General features: G+C 47.6%; 1 long non-coding RNA gene across 1 annotated transcript; it reads right to left on the minus strand.

The window, feature by feature from the left end:
- Window positions 1–1,215: 1,215 nt before the first annotated feature.
- LOC116284932 (uncharacterized) lies at window positions 1,216–17,960 on the minus strand. The gene is made up of 4 exons (XR_012062899.1): window positions 17,720–17,960; window positions 16,778–16,892; window positions 6,052–6,137; window positions 1,216–3,677 (listed from the first exon to the last, which is right to left on the minus strand). It is a non-coding gene; the product is annotated as an uncharacterized lncRNA (long non-coding RNA).
- Window positions 17,961–18,996: the final 1,036 nt, after the last annotated feature.

An 18,996-nucleotide genomic window follows, 5' to 3' on the forward strand; every position in this document is an offset into this window, starting at 1 on the left:
GTGACTAGGAGTTAAGCAGGTGAGCAAGGAGGAAGGGCGTTGCGTGAAAGGTCGGCTTGCAGGTCAGTCACCTTGCCGAGCAGTGAGAGGGCGGACACTCCGTCCTGGTGGTGGCAGTGCCAGGAGCGTGGGCGAGGCTTCCGTGCTGGGCTGGGGCTGCCCGCAGCATCAGCTCTCCACCTGGACCTAGGCCCCCGGGTTCCCTGACAATCCCCCTATGTCCTTATTAATTTTCTCATTCTTCCCCAGAATCTATTTCAAACTTTCTCTGATCTCAAACCACCAACCCATTTACTTTTCAGAGAAAACAGCCAGCACAGAGGCCTCTGCCTCCTGCTGCCTTTACATTGCCGACCGACCCCCGTGTCTGCTTCTCAAGCTCGGGTGCCTCCTTCTGAGCTTCAGACGCTCGCATCCAGCTGGATGGCCCACAGGCACAGAAATTTCCCTCTTTCCTCACAGACCTGCCCCTCCCGCAGCCCCCCTTATCTGAATGAAAGACAGCCCCACTGTCCACTCAGTTGCTAAACTAGAGATCCATCCTTGTCTCCTTCCTCTCCCATCTTCCTATGTCTAATCAGTTAATTCTCTCAATCCCACCTGTTTATTTCTTGGATTCATTCGTATCTTCTCATCCTCCATCTTCAATATCTCTTTGCCCTGCTAATTAGTTTCTTAATTTCACTAAGGAAATAAAAGTTATCAGAGGAGAACTTCCATGTCCACCAACCTGCTAACCCAGTTGCACTGGTGCCCGGAAGGCCTGCCCCTGTTGCTGAGAATGAACCCCCCTCCTCCTGTCCAAGGCCAACCCTCCAGCTTTGCATTAACTCCTACCATTATTTTTTTCAGTACTGTTAATTTTCTCTTCCTACCAATTATTCCCATTAGCTTACAAATACGCTGTAAAATCTCCTGTCTTAAAAAAGTGCTCCCACTCTTTGAACTACTGTGCTATTTTCTTCTCTCCTTGATGGCAAAATTTCTCAGAAGAGTTGTTTACCCTTGACGCTTCTGATTCCTCCTCCCTTCCCATTCTCTCCTGAACCCACCGTGGTTGGATGGTCACCCCTGCCTCCAGGGAGGCAGCTCTGTCAGAGCCAAGGAGAGAGGCCTCGGCAGAAGCCAGCCCTGCTGAGACCACGGTCTTGGACGTCCAGCCTCCAGAACTGTGAGGAAATACGTTTCTGTTGTCCCCCCACCCCACCCCCGCTGCAGTCGTGGCCCAGGCGAAGCAGTCCGCCGCCTCCCGCCGCTTCTCTCCGCCGCACGCTGGCGCCCACACATTGCGGGCACACCCCCTCTGCCCGGATCGCCGCCTGGGTTGCCCTCTGCGACGCGGCCCCCGCTTGCCCCTCCGGCCTCGTGCCTCGCAGCCCCGGCCAGGCTGAAAGGTCAGCCCCGCGCCCCTGGCCCTTGTGACGCACTGCTCCCTCCCCCGAGCCCTGACGCACACGCCCTTTGCCCGTCTGTCGCTTCTCATCCTGAGCCTGCCATGTTTCTGCTTGTCCCTCGGCACGGGGGTGTCTGTCCTGTCCATCATTGTGTTTCCTCAGCCCAGGGATTTACGGAGTGGCCTCGCGGGCCCCGGCGGCGGCGGCTGCCCCGGCGGCTGCTGGCGCTCCCCCTGCTCACCACCAGGGGGAGCCAGCGGCGCGGGAGGGCGCGGGGCTTCCGCGGGGCTCAGGCTCGGGAGCTGGCGTTCGTTTCTTTGTGACCCCCGGACGGGGTTCCTGAGCCTGTTTTTCTTCTCGCATAAAATGGAGATAGTTGTACCTACTCGTTAGGTTGTTGTGAGAATTAAGTAAGTAAATGTAAGGACCTTCAAGTGTTCTTTCTCGCCCTTTGGCCATTTCTCCCCACGGATGCTGAGCTGTGACGGGTTTCCTCAGCTGGTGGGGAACGCCCCAGGCACCGCCCCGGGGCAGCGCGCCCCCTCGACCCGCCCTGCGTGCGCAGGGGCGCTCCGGCGCCTCCCCGCGCTGTGTGCCTGTGGGCAGGTCCTTTAGCTCCCTGAGCTTCTGTCTCCCCAGCTACAAAACAGTGAAGTTAATATTTGCCTACCTGACGGTCTGTCCTGAGGACGGCCTTGAAAGGCACTTCATAGACTCCTAACTCGTCCTTGGCCTTGGCTCCTTCCTCTTAATGCTTTTAAAATGAGTGCTGTTAAGGTTAAATTAATTTCCAGGGGGGCCCACCCATGGATGGCAAAGGAAAGGGGCTCCCGGGATAGAGCAGAGCGCTCACTCCTCTCCCCGACTCGGCCGGGCTTGCTGGGGGAGGCCCACTCCACCGGAATTCACCTGACAACCTCCGGGCGCCTCACGGCCTGTCCCACCCAGAGCCCCTGGCTCTGGTGGGCACTGCGGTCAGTAGACGAGGCCAGGCACTGCTGTGTGCTGACCTTTAATAGTTTCACACGGATGGTTTAAACGGAGGGCAGGAAGCACACGGAGACTGAAAGGTCCGCCTTCCCATCCCACCCCAGCCCGGGCCTCGCGCGCGGGCCCTTAGCGTGCTGGCCCGTTTGTGTTTTCTGTAAGAAACGCAGGTCTTTGCAAGTGATGCCTGGGACCCGTCTGCTCAGCCGGAACCCTGTAGGGCTCTGCCCGTCTGCCTGCAGAGGAGGCTGGGAGGGGCTGAGAACAAACGCTTTGTTTACCGTGTGCCTGGGAAGTATCGCTCTTCAGCTTTGGGGTCCGAGCTGTGTGCGCTGTGCATGTGGGTCCGCGGGGAGAGTCACGACCCCTTGGCTGGCTGGGGAATCTCTGGGGAGAGGGCTCTGCGCTCCGTTCAGACCCTGCCCTCTAGTGGCCAAGGGGACCGGCCATGCAGTCCTGGCCCTCCCAGTCCGCCCTGCCAACCTCTGGGGACCCGGTCCCGCTGTCTGAGGGTGACGGGCGAGAGGGGAGAAGCACGCTTCGCTGCGCCCCTTACCGCCCACCTGGCTGTTGAAATGTTCACTTCCCGGGGGGAGGGGAGGGCGGGGGAAGAGGGGTGGTGCCTGGCTCGCAGTCTCCGTCTGTGAAGCGGACATCGAGCTAATGTGTGAGGACTCGAGCGAGCACTGGCCTCGGAGTCGCGCCATGTGCGTTCAAGTGCTGCCTCCGCGGGAGCTGTCTGTGTGACTCCGGGCGCTCCGTTATCTTCCCCTTGACAAGCCTGGACATCCTCGTTTGTAAAACGGGGCTCCAATAAATAGTGCCTCCCTCACGGAATGAGCCCTCGCAGGGCTCGCACAGACTGGGCACGTAAAGCACTTTGTAGCAGAAAAAGCGTGCCGCAAGCGTGAGGCGTTGCTCTGGGTGTTCTCGGGCCGCCGGGGCAGTGGGCGCGCCGTCCTGGGTGGCCTGCCGTTGGCGGGAGGATCCCGGCGACCGTTTTAGGGGCGCTTAAGCCACACATGGGGTGGAGCAGGCGCGCCCACCTTAGAGTAAAGGGTCAAGGACTTCAATTCCAGCTCCGCCTCGTCCCCGGGCTCTGTGGCCTCGGGCACGCCTCTGGGCACTGCAGGGTCCGTCCTGATCTGCACGCTGAGGGTGACGCGCGGTCGGCGGGCAGGAGGGGCCGGTGGTGCAGCGCGTGAAGCGACATAACTACGAGGGGGTCGGGAACACGGCAGCTGCTTAAGTACGGACTTTGAAGCTGCATCTTCGTGCATCTGGGGCTTACAGAAACTAGAATTCACAAGGAGCGACATTAAGTATCTCTTAACAACCTATAATGGAGAAGAATCTGAAGAAGAATATATATACTTACATATATTCTTTATAGGTATAATTGAATATGTATTCTCTTATGTATTGTATACTCTTTGTGTATATTCTGTCTTATATGTATTCTTTATATATATATAATTGAATCACTTTGCTGTACACTTGAAACTAACACAACATTGTAAGTCAACTATACTTCAATTTAAAAAAAAAAAACCTTAGAAAAAACAGAAAGAAACTAGAATTCGGCAGCTTACTGTATGCCCAGAAGTTTGAGTCGCTCCTTGTGCAGGGATATGTAGAGAAGGCAGGCGTGTGCTTTGCAATCAAAGGTAGGGCCCAGGCAAACCGGTGGAGGAAGTATGCCGTGGGCCTGGGCCTGGGCTGGCGGGGCTGTTTATATTGGTTGGGAAGCAGGGCATTTTCCCCTGAGGCAGGCTTTCCACAGGAAAACCTGGATTCGAGAGAGATTAAAAGTCTCAAAGGTGAAGGGAAGATGTAAGGAAATGGCCTGCTCTGAATCACTGCAAAGGACAGTACTCATCAGAGAATTAATTTGGAAGGAAATAGAGTGTGAAATAGCAGCAAGGCTTTCAACTCTGGGCGCCATGGCCTTAGAAACCCAGCCGGTGCCTCAGAAGCTCGCCAAGGCCCAGCCTGGGAGCTCCCTCCAGAAGAGCAGCCAGGGATGCCCGGAGACCACAAATTGCTGAGCTCGGGAGGAGCTGATTGAGTGTGTAATTAAGGGGAGGGTTGTATAACACTTGGGTAAGTAGAACTTGATGGGGTCAAACCAGCAGGGCTTCTGGGAGATGAGAGAGCAGTCCCTGGAGCTGTTAGTAACTGAAGCCACACGCATTACGTTAGACACAGCTTACCTGGTTCCTGTGGGGAGAGGGGTGGAAGGGATCAGGAAGGGGAAAGGGTGAGAGAGTGATTGCTCCCTAGATCAAAGTGTCCCCAAATGCTTGATACCCTAGTGGTTCAGTTCTAGGACTGGGGCAACATTATGGAGCAACGGGGAAGATCAGAGAGGCTATGACTTGGCCAAGGTCACACAGCGCAATGAAGATGTAATGGCTGCTGAGTCCTGATGGTGGTCCAGAGCATGTCTTGATGTTCACCAGTGTTGGGACAGCTGGAAGGGAATGCTTGGACTGTAAAGGGGGGCATCTCTGATCACGGGTAGGATTAGGAAAGGAAATCATGCCTGGTTTGTTTGTGGACAAGGTGGGCGCCGTAGGCTGGCTGCCGAGGTGATTAGGCGTATTCCTAACTGCTTGAGATCCTGTAGCAGTTAGGAACTCACAGCCTCACGTGATAGGCTCTCTGCCCACCTCACCAGCCTCATTGCCCACCGCTCACTCCTCCCTCAGTTCTTGAGATGTTGGCTCCTTCTTGTCATTCAGACCTCAGCTTAAAGATGACTCTTTTCATATGAGAAAATCGCCTTACGTGTTTGTGTGTACATTTAACTCAGCGTCTACTTTTGCAGACACACAATAGAAACCCGGTGGTTAAAGACACAAGCCCTGGAGCCAGACCGCCTGGCCTGGTCCTCCACCCTTTTAGGAGCTGTGTGACCTCGAGCAAGTGTACTTTCTCCTCTGTGCCTCAGTGCACTTAATCTACAAAGTGGGAATAACGATAGTGCTGCATTTACTTCATAAGATTTTGTGAAGAATAAGCATGTCAAGCGTTTAGAGCAGTGCCTGGCACATAGGAAACGCACAGTAAGCATTAGCTACGTGAGCAGTGGTAAACGTGTTCTCCTCTGCCCCCCACCCTGCTGTGATCAGCAGGACCCTCGTCTGGTTTGTTTATTGCTGTGTGTTTCTCCAGCACATAGATCATGAGCTGGCACATAGTAGGGCCTCAACACACATTAATCGAGTGAATTTGCTGAATTAATAAAGCAATTCAGTGGTCATTCTCCAGGGAGGTGTTTCATGTTGTATGGTAGGCCTCTGCCCTCTGGACATATTTTCAATGGTTTGCATAAAAATACAACTGAATAAACATATAGAGTGCAGGCTGGTCACATACACTAAAGGCACAAGGCCGGGAGGAATAGCGTATGGGATGCCTGACTGACTGCGTGAATGAAGTGAATGAATGAATAGGTGCAAGCGTGTCAGATGTGTCCGTGTTACCTTTTTTGGGTCCTGGGCCAGATATTACCACATGGAACTTACTGGGGATGAACACAGAGTTCTTGATCTCACAATCAACTGCCTTTAACAGGAGAGGGGTCGTCGTGAGCAGTTTGCTCAGTGTGAATCAATAATATGCTGTGTTCCTCAAAATCCCACATGTGCCGTGGCTGCGCCGGTACCTGGGGTGAAGGGAGTGCTGGTCCCGCTTTATCCCGCACGGCTCGGTGCACACCCAGACATCTGCGCTCGGATCTGAGAGCCAGACCTGATAGCAGAGGGAGACAGACATGTCAGCTGGAGAAGGACCATCAGGGAGAGGCATGGAGGGGCCGAGGGCACATCAAAGAGTTAATTTATGTGGGTCCCAAGGACCACGCTCAGACCAGTATTCCAGCTATGGGACATACAAACTTTACATCAATATAAGGACACACTTTGGACTAATCAGAGCTGCCATGGATGGACCTGGCTACCTCTAAGTGTTCCTGTCACGGGAGGATTTTAAGCTTACGCCAGCATTCAGCCAGAGTGTTGTAAAGGGTCACACCATCAGCCAGGTGTCAGAGACTTTAAAGCCTCTGCCCACCCTGGGAACCTGTGGCCCTGTGAGGCCACAGCACCCTTCATCCCCTGTGAACAGCCTTAGTCAGAGGCAGGACTCAGTTTGTTTTTCATGTGGTCACGGATGGGGTTTCGTCCTCTAATTTGATGATTCTGAACTTTAAAGAAGAGGGCAGTGCTTGAGAACCTGGCGACCTCAGTGTAACCCTATTGAAAGTGTTGTCGCCATTACCCGGGCCTCTCACGTGGGACTGCGAGCCTCCAGGAACAGCAGCCCTGGGAAGCACCTTCTTGCTCCTGCCCCCACCATCCATCCCGTCTCGGAATCTCTGCTCCGGAGCTTTGCTCTCTAAGGCTTCTCTGTGTTACCTTTAAGTGCCAGGAGGGCGGCGGGAAGGCTCCCTGGGTCTTTCTTCTGAAAGAAGCAGCACAATTTTCCAGCTCTAGCTAGAAGCTGCCTACTGCCCAGCCAGCACACATCTTGTGAGCTTTTGAATTTACTCACTAGAGCAGCCATTTCAGATTTTTTTTTTTTTTGCATTGCGAGTCCTGGGATGAATCTCAAAAATGCTCTGGTAACTCAGCTTGTACTAGGCACATGCACGTATGTTACCTGGTATCAGTCTCATTAAAAACTCTGTGACATTCAGATGTAGAGCTGCTGGCTCACAGGGGTCCAAGTCAACGACCCAGGGAGAGGCAGAGGCAGGGCTCAGGCTCCCACCTCTGACCTCGAGGCCAGCTGGGTGTTCTCCCACATCCCCGCGCGCGTCCTCCGGGATGTGGCTTTCCTTTTGCTTTGTCTCCGTCACCACCTGTGGTCCCGTCTTCCTTTCACGTTCCAGTTTCTTCCTTTCTCCACAGCTTCCCTCCACCTGCACTCTGGTTCCTCTTCTGCTTCTTGTGATCTTCCTGCCAAGGTTGGCAGGAGTCCCCTTGCATCCTCAATCCCTTCTACCCAATTGGTTCCTTCCTTTCTGTCTTCAAATAGTAATATTTTCATTCTCTTAAACTTTATTTCTGCTTGCTTTCTAGCTGTCACCTCATTTCTCTTGCCTAGTACTGCCAGACCTACCACGTGTCTGTAACTCCGTATCTCCTTGTGTCCCAACTCAGACCCTTTCCCCTGATACTTACCCTTGCAACCTGGCTTCTATTTTTTCTTCTGCTTTACCAAAACTGTACTCTGGAAGGCCAAAGCGTCATTGGTCTTCAGTCACTTCTGAGACCCGTTCTTAGCCTCCTCACGTTCCTTGATTCCTCAGTAAATTTGGCCCTGTGGCCCACCTCCTCTTTCCTGAAAGCCATTTGCCCACCCGCTCAGGAGTTATACAACTCTATCCCTTTGCAGCTACTCCAGTGACTGATTCTTTTTCATCTGAACAACCATCTCCTCATCAGCTACATGAGAGGTGGGCGCGACCATTTCTCAGTGTTCTTCTGCTTCTGTGAATTTCAGTTTCTTTCACTGGAACTTCTTCCCGCTTCTGCCTGTGCCAGTCCTTCCTGACTTAGTTCTCAGCCCTCCACGCGGCTCTCTTTTCCCTCATGCCCACGGAGAGATGTTCTCTACTCATCTCCACGTGGAGGGATTCACATCTCCCTAGCCGGTCCAGATCTCTCATCCTCTGTCCTTATTTCCAGCTGTCCACACACAGATGCCACATCGTCACTTCATACTCAGCACCTTCCTCAACCCCTAACAAGCACTTCTCCCCAGCTACTCCAGTTCTTATCCATGACACCTGAGGCTGGGCTGGGCTGGGCTGGGCTGGGCTGGGGTGCGGAGGGGAAGCCGCGGGCTTTTAAGCTGTATTCTGAGAAAAAAATGAAGAAGTAAAATCTAATCCTAGGTATCTGGGGGAGAGGATTTAGTAGAGGAGACAGGCAGAACACCATTGAACTCCAAATCCTCCTCTCCTTCCTTATAAGTCTTTCCTAAAAATGGAACCGAACCTCAAGTCAAAAATGGCCAAACATGTTTAGGAGGGATCATGCCCTTCAAGAGGTGAGCACATAACACCTGGTTGCTTTTAATGACTTCAGCTCTTCATATCCAGCGAGTAATACCCCAAGGTACATAAGGAAGTTACCAGTGTCACTTCAGAGAATTATCTCTGAGAAATTAAGATGCTATCAAATTTTTAGGCTCAGAGAGCCAACATACAAAGGCAAATGTGGTCCTTGTTGTTTAAAACCCATGAAATGTTAGACTCCAGAATCTGCAGACCACGAGCCCGTTGGCCTCCAGCAGAGCCAGAGTGGACTCTGAACAAGTACAAGTCTGCGCACACTTAGGGAAGAAAGCAGTGATGGCCGTTAAGAATGGGCAGTTGAGTGACCTATTTCTTTTTTGGTGGGAGAGGGTTAGAAGACCAGTAAGTCAGAGAGTCCCAAGAAATGAGGTAAAATCCGTTTGGTTAGTTGCTGTTTCTCAGTCTCACATGTCAGCAGCTGCCTTTCCTTCTTTCATGCCAGAGTTGTGCTTGTAATCGCTGTTCAGTGTCTGACTTCTTCAGTTAATAGACTACGAGCTTGGTGAGGGCAGGGCGGGACCTCTCCTGAGCAGTTCACTGCTGTATCCATAGCTCCTAGCTTTGTAGGCACTGATTAAAAGGATGAATAAAAGAATTAATTGCTCAACGGGTAGATGGAAAATGTGAGTTGGATGACAGCAGACTTATAAGTGATTACAAAAGTACACTGAAAAATATTAATGAATTACTGAATTGATGTCAATCTAAAGACTTGCTATAAAACTCTTAGAAGAAAACATAAAGGAAAAGCTTCATGACATTAGATTTGGCAATGATTGTTTGGGTATGACACCAAAAACACAGGCAAGAAAAGAAAAAAAAAGATAAATTGGACATCATCAAAATTTTGAAACTTTGTGCTTCAAAGGACACTATCAAGAGTGAAAAGGCACCACACAAAAACTACTAGCGCTGATAAAAGAATTCAGTGAGGTAGCAGGATACAAGAGTAACATACAGAAATCAGTTGCATTTCTTGATGCTAATAATGAAACATCAGAAAAGCAAAGTAAAGAAAAAGATCCCTTTTAAAAATCACATCCAGAAAAATAAAATACTTAGGAACAAATCTGACCAAGGAGGTAAAAGACTTGTATGTGGAGAACTACAAAACATTGATTAAAGAAATTAAACATGACTTGAAGAAGTGGAAAGATATCCCATGCTCTTGGATTGGAAGAATTAGCATTATTAAAATGGCCATACTACCCAAAGCAATCTACAGATTTAATACGATCCCTATCAAATTATCCAGGACATTTTTCACAGAACTGGAACATATAATCCTAAAATTTATATGGAATCACAAAAGACTCAGAATTTTCAAAGCAATACTGATGAAAGAGAATGAGGCTAGAAGAATAACCCTCCAGACACAGACAATACTACAGAGCTACAGTCATCAAAACAGCATGGTACTGGCACAAAGACAGACATATGACTCAATGGAACAGAACAGAGAGCCCAGAAAGAAACCCACAGACTTATGGTCAATTAATTGTTGACAAAAGAGGCAAGAATATACAGTAGAGGAAAGACAGTCTCTTCAGCAAGTTGTGTTGGGAAAACTGGACAGCCACGTGTAAATCAGCAGAGTTAGGACACTCCCTTACACCAGACACAAAAATAAACTCAAAATGGCTTAAAGACTTAAACATAAGACAAGACACAATAAAGCTCCTAGAAGAAAACATAGGCAAAACATTTTCTGACATAAATCTTAGCAATGTTCTCCTAGGGCAGTCTACCCAGGCAATAGAAATAAAAGCAAAAATAAACAGATGGGACCTAATTAAACTTATAAGCTTTTACACAGCAAAGGAAACCATAAGCAAAATAAAAAGACAACCTACGGAATGGGAGAAAATATTTGCAAATGAAACCGACAAAGGCTTGATCTCCAGAATATATAAGCAGCTCATACGACTCAATAAGAAAAAAACAACCCAATCCAAAAATGGGCAGAAGACATAAACAAGCAATTCTCCAAGGAAGAAATATAAATGATCAATAGGCACATGAAAAAATGCTCAATATCACTAATTATCAGAGAAATGCAAATCAAAACTACAGTGAGGTATCACCTCACACCAGTCAGAATGGCCGTCATTCAAAAGTCCACAAATGACAAATGCTGGAGAGGCTGTGGAGAAAGGGGAACCCTCCTACACTGCTGGTGGGAATGCAGTTTGGTGTAGCCATTATGGAAAACAGTATGGAGATTCCACAAAAGACTGAAAATAGACCTACCATATGATCCAGCAATCCCACTCCTGGGTGTATATCCAAAGGAAACTAATTCAAAAAGACACCTGCACCCCAGTGGTCACAGCAGCACTGTTACAACAGCCCAGACGTGGAGACAGCCTAAACGTCCACCAACAGACGCCTGGATGAAGAAGCTGTGGTGTATATGCATGGTGGAATACTAACTACTCAGCCATAAAAAAGGATAAAATAATGTCATTTTCAGCAACATGGATGGACCTGGAGATCATCATTCTAAGGGAAGTAAGCCAGAAAGAGAGAGAAAAATACCACATGAGATCACTTATATGTGGAATCTTAAACACACACACACACACACAAACGAGTGAACTTATTTACAAAAGAAAAACAGACTCAGACATGGAAAACAAACCTAAGGTTACCAGGGGGAATAGGGGGTGGGAAGGGATAAGTTGGGAGTTTGAATTTGCAGATACTAACTACTATATATAAAACAGATAAACAACAAGTTAATCTTCTGTATAGCACAGGGAACTATATTCAGTATCTTCTAGTGACCTATAATGAAAAAGTATATGAAAACAAATATATGTATGTGTATATGTATGACTGAAACATTATGCTGGACACCAGAAATTGATACAACATTGTAAACTGACTAGACTTCAATAAAAAAAGAAGAGTGAAAAGGCAGCCCACGGAATGGGGGCTACAAATCATGTATCTGATAAGGGATGGTTTCCCAGAATATCTAAAGAACTCCTACAACTCAACACACACAAACAACCCAATTCAAAAATAGGTGAGGGACTTGAATGGGTTTCTCTAAATAAGATACACAAATGGCCCATAAGCACATGAAATGATATTCAGCATCACTACTGATCAGGGAAATGCGAACCCAAACCACTTCACACACATTAGGATGGTTATTTTAAAAAACAAACAAACAAAGAAACCCAGAAAATAACAAGTGTTGACAAGGATGTAGAGAAATTGGAGCCCTTCCCTTGAACATTCCTGGTGGAAATGTAAAGTGGTACAACCACTGCGGAAAACTATATGGAGTTTCCTCAAAAAAATCAAGCTTAGAATTATCATGTGATCCAGCGATTCCACTTCTGTTTGTTAAAGAAGTTGACTTACATTAAAGATTAATTAAAGAAAAAAATTTTACAGGAAAAGTTAAAGTGGGGACTCAAACAGGTACTTGTATACCCATGTTTATAGCAGCAATATTTACAACAGCCAAAAGGTAGAAGTAACTCAAGTGTCCTTTGAGAGAGGAACGGATTTTTAAAAATTGGATATATACACACAAAGAACTATTACTCAGCCCTGAAAAGGAAGGAAATTCTCACACATGCTACAACATGGATGAACTTTGAAGAAATTATGCTAAGTAAAATAAGCCAGTCACAAAGGGACAAGTACTATATGATAATTCCACTTATATGAGGTACCCAGAGTAGTCATATTCATAGAGATGGAGTCGAATGGTGGTGGCCAGAGGCTGGCTGGGGAGGGAGAAATGGGGAGTTATTATTTATTGGGTACAGAGTTTCAGTTTTTCAAGATGAAAAGAGTCCCGGGGATGGATGGTAGTGATGGTTGAATCACAATGATGTACTTATTGCCACAGAACTATACACTTAAAAATGATTAAAATGGTATTTTTTTTTACCACAGTACAAAGAAATAGGTTTTAAAAAAAAAAAAGAGTAATTCAGGATTTTATACTGGCCCTTTTGTCACTTGGATGAAAATCTTAACAGCTTTGCTTTTGATACAAAAATTAGAGAGAACCAAGAATGTTAGAACCAGTTTTTAAGGACTTTAAGATTCTGGAATAATAGATTAAAATTAATATTGAAATTAAAGAGGAATAACCATAAAATTTGGAATTCAGGATAAAAAATAAGCAAGAATTATATAGGATTGGGGCAATGACTTATTTTACATGAAAAAGATCTTGGGGTTTCCATTTCCTGAAATTCCAAAGTGACCCCATAGCAGAAAAGAATTCTTTAAAAACAAACTTTCACCTATTAGTAGAACTACGTTCAAATAAAAGGAAGTGACAGTCTCACTGAGCTCTGTGCTGATCAGACAGCACTCGGGCACCAAACGTTCTCTTGGGTTCTGGGTATTGTGCTTTCAAGGAGTTTATAAACTATAATAAAGCAGGATAAAACTGTGAGAGCTGTCTCTGTATAAAACGGACGAACAACAAAGTCATGCTGTGCAGCACAGGGAACTATATTCCATGTACTGTAATAACCTATATTGAAAAAGAATATGAAAAGGAATATATATTTATAGCTGAATCACTGAGCTGCACAAAAGAATCTAACACAACATTGTAAATCGACTATACTTCAATTAAAAAATAAAAATAAATTTAAAAAAAAAGCAAATTTAGAGACCAAATAGCCCAAACATCTCTTTTATATTTAGGAAAAAGGACCTGCAAGAAGAATAACTGTAAGTCAACTTGATTACTGCTTTTGCTTAATATGTATTAAAGATTAAATAAAATATAAAATATATTAAATATTAAAAAAAAACTGTGAGAGCGGTTAGGGAACTCAAAATCAGGTCTCATGGGACTTGACTGATGGCCAAGGGGACTAGCCTGGGAAAAACAAAATTAAGAAGGACAGAAGACCTTGTTTTCAACTATTTGAAAGACTGGCATCTGAAATAAGGACTGTCTCTATTCTGTATTTACCCCCAGGGGCAGAACTGGGATAGACAAAAAGCTAAAAGAAGCCTGATTCTTTGTGTGGCAGAATTTTCTAAGTATTAGAACAGATGACATTCACATACCTGTCAGGAACACGGTAGACCCGTCGGTTGGTCCTTTCCAGCACCATGATTCTGGCTTGCTTCCAGTTTCTCAGTCTCAGAATCTCAACATCAGTTTTGACCCCTCCCGCTCCTCCCCTCAAGTACCTAAATGATGTCTTAGGGTCTCTTCCATCACAGCTCTCTTGGCTCCACCCCTCACTCTCCATCGTGCCTGCCAGCAGCCTCACCTCCTCCACCCTGGACAGCGTGTGCAAGCCGCTACTCAGCTCTTCCCGCTTTGGGGCTGCTTCCTTCCATTTACTCTGCACGCCCCTGCCAGACTCATTTTATAAAATATTTATCATGCAATTCCCCTGATCAAGACCAAACAGTGGCTTCCCATTTCAAAATGAAATTTCTTTCCTTGGTTTTGGGAGCCATTCTTCTTTTTCTCTCTTTTCAAGTTTCACATTCTGTGACTCAAATGATCTATTTTGGTTAAGCTGTTCCCTTCAATGTCAGCTGGCCTGACTGTCTTCACTTGCTCATTCCCATGCTCATTCCCTCATGTGTGTCGTTCCGACGGTGTCCCGACCCCCAGCTTAATTAGAAGGACCGCCTCATGTACCGCAACCACCACAGAATCTTTCCTGGCCACCCAAGCTCACACAGATCCTTCCTTTCTCTCATTCATTTACCAGATACTTACTGAGCCCTCTCAGGATGCAGGTGCAACGCTAGATGAACAAGCAGTGAGCCAGGAAACTGGTTCCTGCCTTCATGGAGTGGGTGAGAGGATAAATAATTGCTATAAATAATGACATAAACAAGACATTTTGCTACATAATGATGAGGTGTGTGTGTGTGTGTGTCTGTTGGGGATGGGTGGGTGCTTTGATGGGGTGATGAGAAAAGGCCTTTCTGGGGAGGTAACAAAGACGCTGAGAGCTGAAAGGTGTGAAGGAGTCAGCCACCAGGAGGGCCAGAGTGGAGAGCATGCAGTGCAGGAAACCAGAGTGTGTGAGGGTCCCGCAGCGGGAGGAGCGGGTCACGTTGGAGACCCTGGAAGTGAACAGTTCCGCTGGATCCTAGCAAGTGATGGGAGAAGCACGTGAGGTGAAACCGGAGAATGCCTGGGGCCAGCAGGCCCTGTTAAAGACTCTGGATTTTATACAAATTATACTGGGAAGCCATTAAAGGGTTTTAAGGAAGGAACTGATGTATATGATTTATGCTTTTTAAGATGACTCTGGCTACTATGTGGAGCATAGACTGAAGGAGAGCAAGAGTGGACGCAGAAGAAATGAGTGCAATAGACCAGGTGGGTGGTAACGTCAAGTAGCGCGGTGGAGAGAGGCAGACGGGTTTAAGATGTGCTTTGGAAACAGACATAAAAGGATTTGCTTATGGTTTTATGTGAGGAGTAAAGAATTTAAAATGACTCCAGTGTGACAGGATAACTAGGTGGATGGACATATGTCATTTCTTGTGATGGGGAAGTGGGGTGGGGGTGAGACTTGGTGGAAATTCTGAAGTTAAGTTTAGGACTTAAGTTCGAGGTGCCTGCAAGACACTCCTGAGGCAGTGTCAGAGGTGCCAGCTGACTGTGAGTCTGGAGCTCCTAGGAACAGGCTGAGAGGGAGATAGAGAGTCTAGACTTGTGATCATACAGGTGGTATTTAGTGACTTGTGATGAGATGAGTTAGAAGAGTAAGCAGAAAGCCGGGACCAAGCCCAGGGCGTGCTTCTGTGCTGACGGGCATGAGCTAAAGGAAGGGGCGAGATGGACAGTGCAGGAAAGGCGGTGGGAGGCAAGATCATAAGACCAGTAACTTCATTCGGTATGGCCCTAGTCTGTCTTTCTTGGCTAGTTTAGTTAATTAATTCAAAATGGACTATGAACATGGACAATGGCGATGCTGAGAACAAGAAGTGGCCGTGTTTTGCCGGTGCACACCTGTGTGCATCCCCGCCAGCGGACACCTCTTCAGTCAGAGGTGGGGCCCTTGCAGGCAGCTGTTACACTTCCCTGAAACTCCATGGTGCCCAGCACAGGGCGGGACACGCGGTGAATGCCCCGTGCTCCTTGACTGAGTGATGGTGAGAGCTCCTCCCGGGCCCTTGCTGAAACCACGGGTTCCGTGAGCCGGTGCTAAAGGTGCTTTCTTTCCCTGGGCCCAGTGGGGCCTAGTTCATACTTTGTATGAAAGTAATTCTTATATTTCCTTACTGGTATTATTACACTTTTAAATAAAAATGAATATAGTTAAAGGCCTTGCAGACACTAAGTATCACAGGAGTGAGGAGAATTCTCGGGATTCTCCAGCTCATTGACAAGGAAGAGCAGACTGACTTTGCAGCAGTCTGTTGACACTTCAAAACTGCCACTTAGTTATTTACATACTGTGGTATATTAAAGGTACGTATACACTTGTATAAGTAAGTCTGTGTGTGTGTGTGTACAATTTTTTAATAGTTCAACTACTGACAGCTACAATAGAGAATTTCACCACAGCCTCGGGGAGCTTTTGCAGTTTGGAGAACAAAATAAATCAGTAATTCATGATCCCCTGTAACTGAGTACATTCACTCTAGCAAGGCGCGGTCTGATGCCGGGGACTGAGCAGCCAGAGGCCAGCGCTCCGGCGCTGTTAACTCACGGCTGAAAGCATGTGCTTAGACCAGACTGATTCAGGGGGCGGGGTGGGAGTCTCTAGGAAGAGCAGCTCGTGGAGGAGCTGTGGGGTTTCTGTGTGGGAAGCGGGAATAATGAAAGCTCCTGAAAGCTTGGCCAAGATGAGAAATAAACACAGGCTCCCAGGAGTGTTCAACAGAAAGAACTTAGGCTGTGGCCAAAAAAAAAAAAAAAACCTTGAAAGTTAAATCCACCCTCAACACTAATTAATTGGACACTGAACACCACGGACTTTCATGAAGTCCTTTTTGCCTTTGACCCCAGCTCCAGCCCCAGGAGGTGGGAGGAGGGTGGCCGTAGCACAGAGCTGTGGGCAGGTGGTACAGAATGAAGAGCCGAACTTCCCCGAGTCACATTCCCGCCCAGTCCTGCCCAGCCCTGCCCAGTCCTGCCCAGTCCTGCCTCCCTCTCCCCGCTACAGGGCAGACCTGCACTTTCCTAGGGCTGGGTCTCCTTTTTTTTTCACCTGTTCCCAGGTCCTCATAATTGCTTCAAGCTCTGAGGGGGGATTTTGCAAGGGAAGCCTGGGTTCTCCTGTGTGTTTGGTGAAATAGCTGAGTTTTTCCACGCTCTAAATACGTGTGAAGAACTCACGTCTGTGCCGTCTCTTTATCTTCTTTTCACGATCACAGACTGGCCGTCTTCCTCTAGCAGTCCTGGTTGCCAAGCACAGCTAAGCACGAGCCAGAAGGTGAACCGCTGAGGTTACCTATAGGCAGAAGACAGAGCGCGTCTGCTATGGTGACCCAGATAAGGAGCTGAGTCAGGGAGAGAGAGGCTTTTGTATTTAAACAACCCTCATAGCATGCCTTCTTTTAAACTTAGTTCATTATTTAACTCCCTCCAATGGAAAATGTTTGGCCACAGACTGGTTTTTGTGCTTTATAAACTGTTTGCTTTAAATGTGTCATTAAAATTTTACCACCAAATTAAGATTCCATGACTTTTCTTAAATATAAGGGTTTGTGACTGGGAAAAAATTACTGGTCTAGGGACAAGAAAGGGGCAGGAGTCTCGAGCTATTTAAACGGCATAAGAAATATGATGCAGTTTGATATTTTTAAAGCAAAACTGATGAGCCTGCGAGTTGAAAGATTTGATAGAATAAGCGAGTTTCTGCAAGTGATCTTCCTGTGGCTCCATCACCGCCCCCAAGCCTGTCCTCCACCCCCGGCCTGTTCTCCACCCCCAGCCTGTCCTCCACCCCTGGCCTGTCCTCCACCCCCAGCCCTCCCCCAGCACAGACATCTTTCTGCAGAGCCAATGTGATCACCAGATTCCCTGGCTTAAAACTTCGAGGTTCAAACTCCGTGGGTCACACTGGGTTCCCCTGTGACCTGCTCTCTCTCTCTCTCTCTCTCTCTCTCTCTCTCCCTGGGCTAATTTCTTATCTCCACCTCCCTTGAAGAACCCACCCCACTTCAACGGGCAGGGCTTTGCTGCCCCCGCTTCCCATTTAAAAGCCCACCACCACCCTCAAGTGCTCCCTCCTTCCAGGGTAAAGGCAAAACCAGCTTTGTAGAGGTCTCACTGTACCTTCCTCTTGGGGCGGTGGCACTCAGCCCGCACCTTCACTGCGGCAGTGATCGCATCTCATTGTACCGAGCAATTTCCACCTGCGTTCCCTCAGTCCGGCCTTCACAAAGTTCTTGCACACAACAGGCATCTCTCAGTGTTACTGAGTACATGAGCCCTTGGGTTGAATACAGCTCTCCTCTCCTCTCAGCAGTTTGAAAGCACTCAGAAAAGGAAAAGGAAGTGACCAAAGTGTAGGCAGCTTAAACGGAACACAGCAGCCACCCGGCCTGGGGCACCCCGGCCACCGGGAAGGGGAAAGCAAGAGACAGGACAGAGACCAGGACCCCAGCACCACTGCGGAGCTGCTGCGGCGTTCCTTGTTCACAACAGCCAGGGTGGGGCCTGGTGCCAAGTGGACTTGTGGGGCCCCTGTTCAAAGATTATTAAGAATTTCAAAAGGTGACAGCAGAGCACTGAGCCAAGCCCAGGAAGCTGCCCCGAAGACAGCAGTTGCATCACAACCACATCATCAAGGGCGTGAGAGCAGGGAGGCGGGGAGAAATTTGGGCTCAGTTTTTTAAAGAGTAGCTTTAAAATATGTAAAATTATTTTAGAATTTATTACTTTCTCTTACCCCCAACCCTCTAAGACCCCAGTTATGTTTGCTTGTTTGTTTTCCTTTATAAATACAGATTCTTTTAAAAAGTAAATAATTTGACTTCACATTGCTTTAGGGAAAATACTACATACTCACTAGTCCTTAAGAAATAACGCTATGATCCACACCTCACCACTAACCCCTGAAATGAAGTAACAGCACAACATTATTGCATTTCCTCCATTTAATCCCGAAGTTTCAGGAGGGTCAGAGGTGGGAGAGACTGGCTGGCTTTCACAGGATTATGTCACCATGAAACATCTTTATCACCCTTTCACTGATTTTTTTTTTAAATCTTGCATCATTAGTTCTCCATGCAAAATAAAATGTGATTTTATTTCATAGCAAGATTAGCCAATTAGAAATTGTTACATTTCAACCCCAAGCGAACTTAGTTTGTCAGATGTCATCATGATGAAATGCTGGTATACGCTGACAATGTAAATGAATGAAGATTTGTGAAGGTGTCTTTTCCAAACTCAACTGCTTTGAAATGGGTAAGCTGACTTGCACTGCTGCAAGCTCTCCAGTAGGGGGCGGCACGTGCAAAGTGCCATAGCTCTAGCCTTTCCCAGCAGGGGTCCACAAGGCTCCTGCCAGCCTTTCGCTCCCTCCTTGGGATGGTAGCAAAGGGACC

Source organism: Vicugna pacos, chromosome 21 (genome assembly GCF_048564905.1).
Source record: "Vicugna pacos chromosome 21, VicPac4, whole genome shotgun sequence".
Taxonomy (NCBI): Eukaryota; Metazoa; Chordata; class Mammalia; order Artiodactyla; family Camelidae; genus Vicugna; species Vicugna pacos.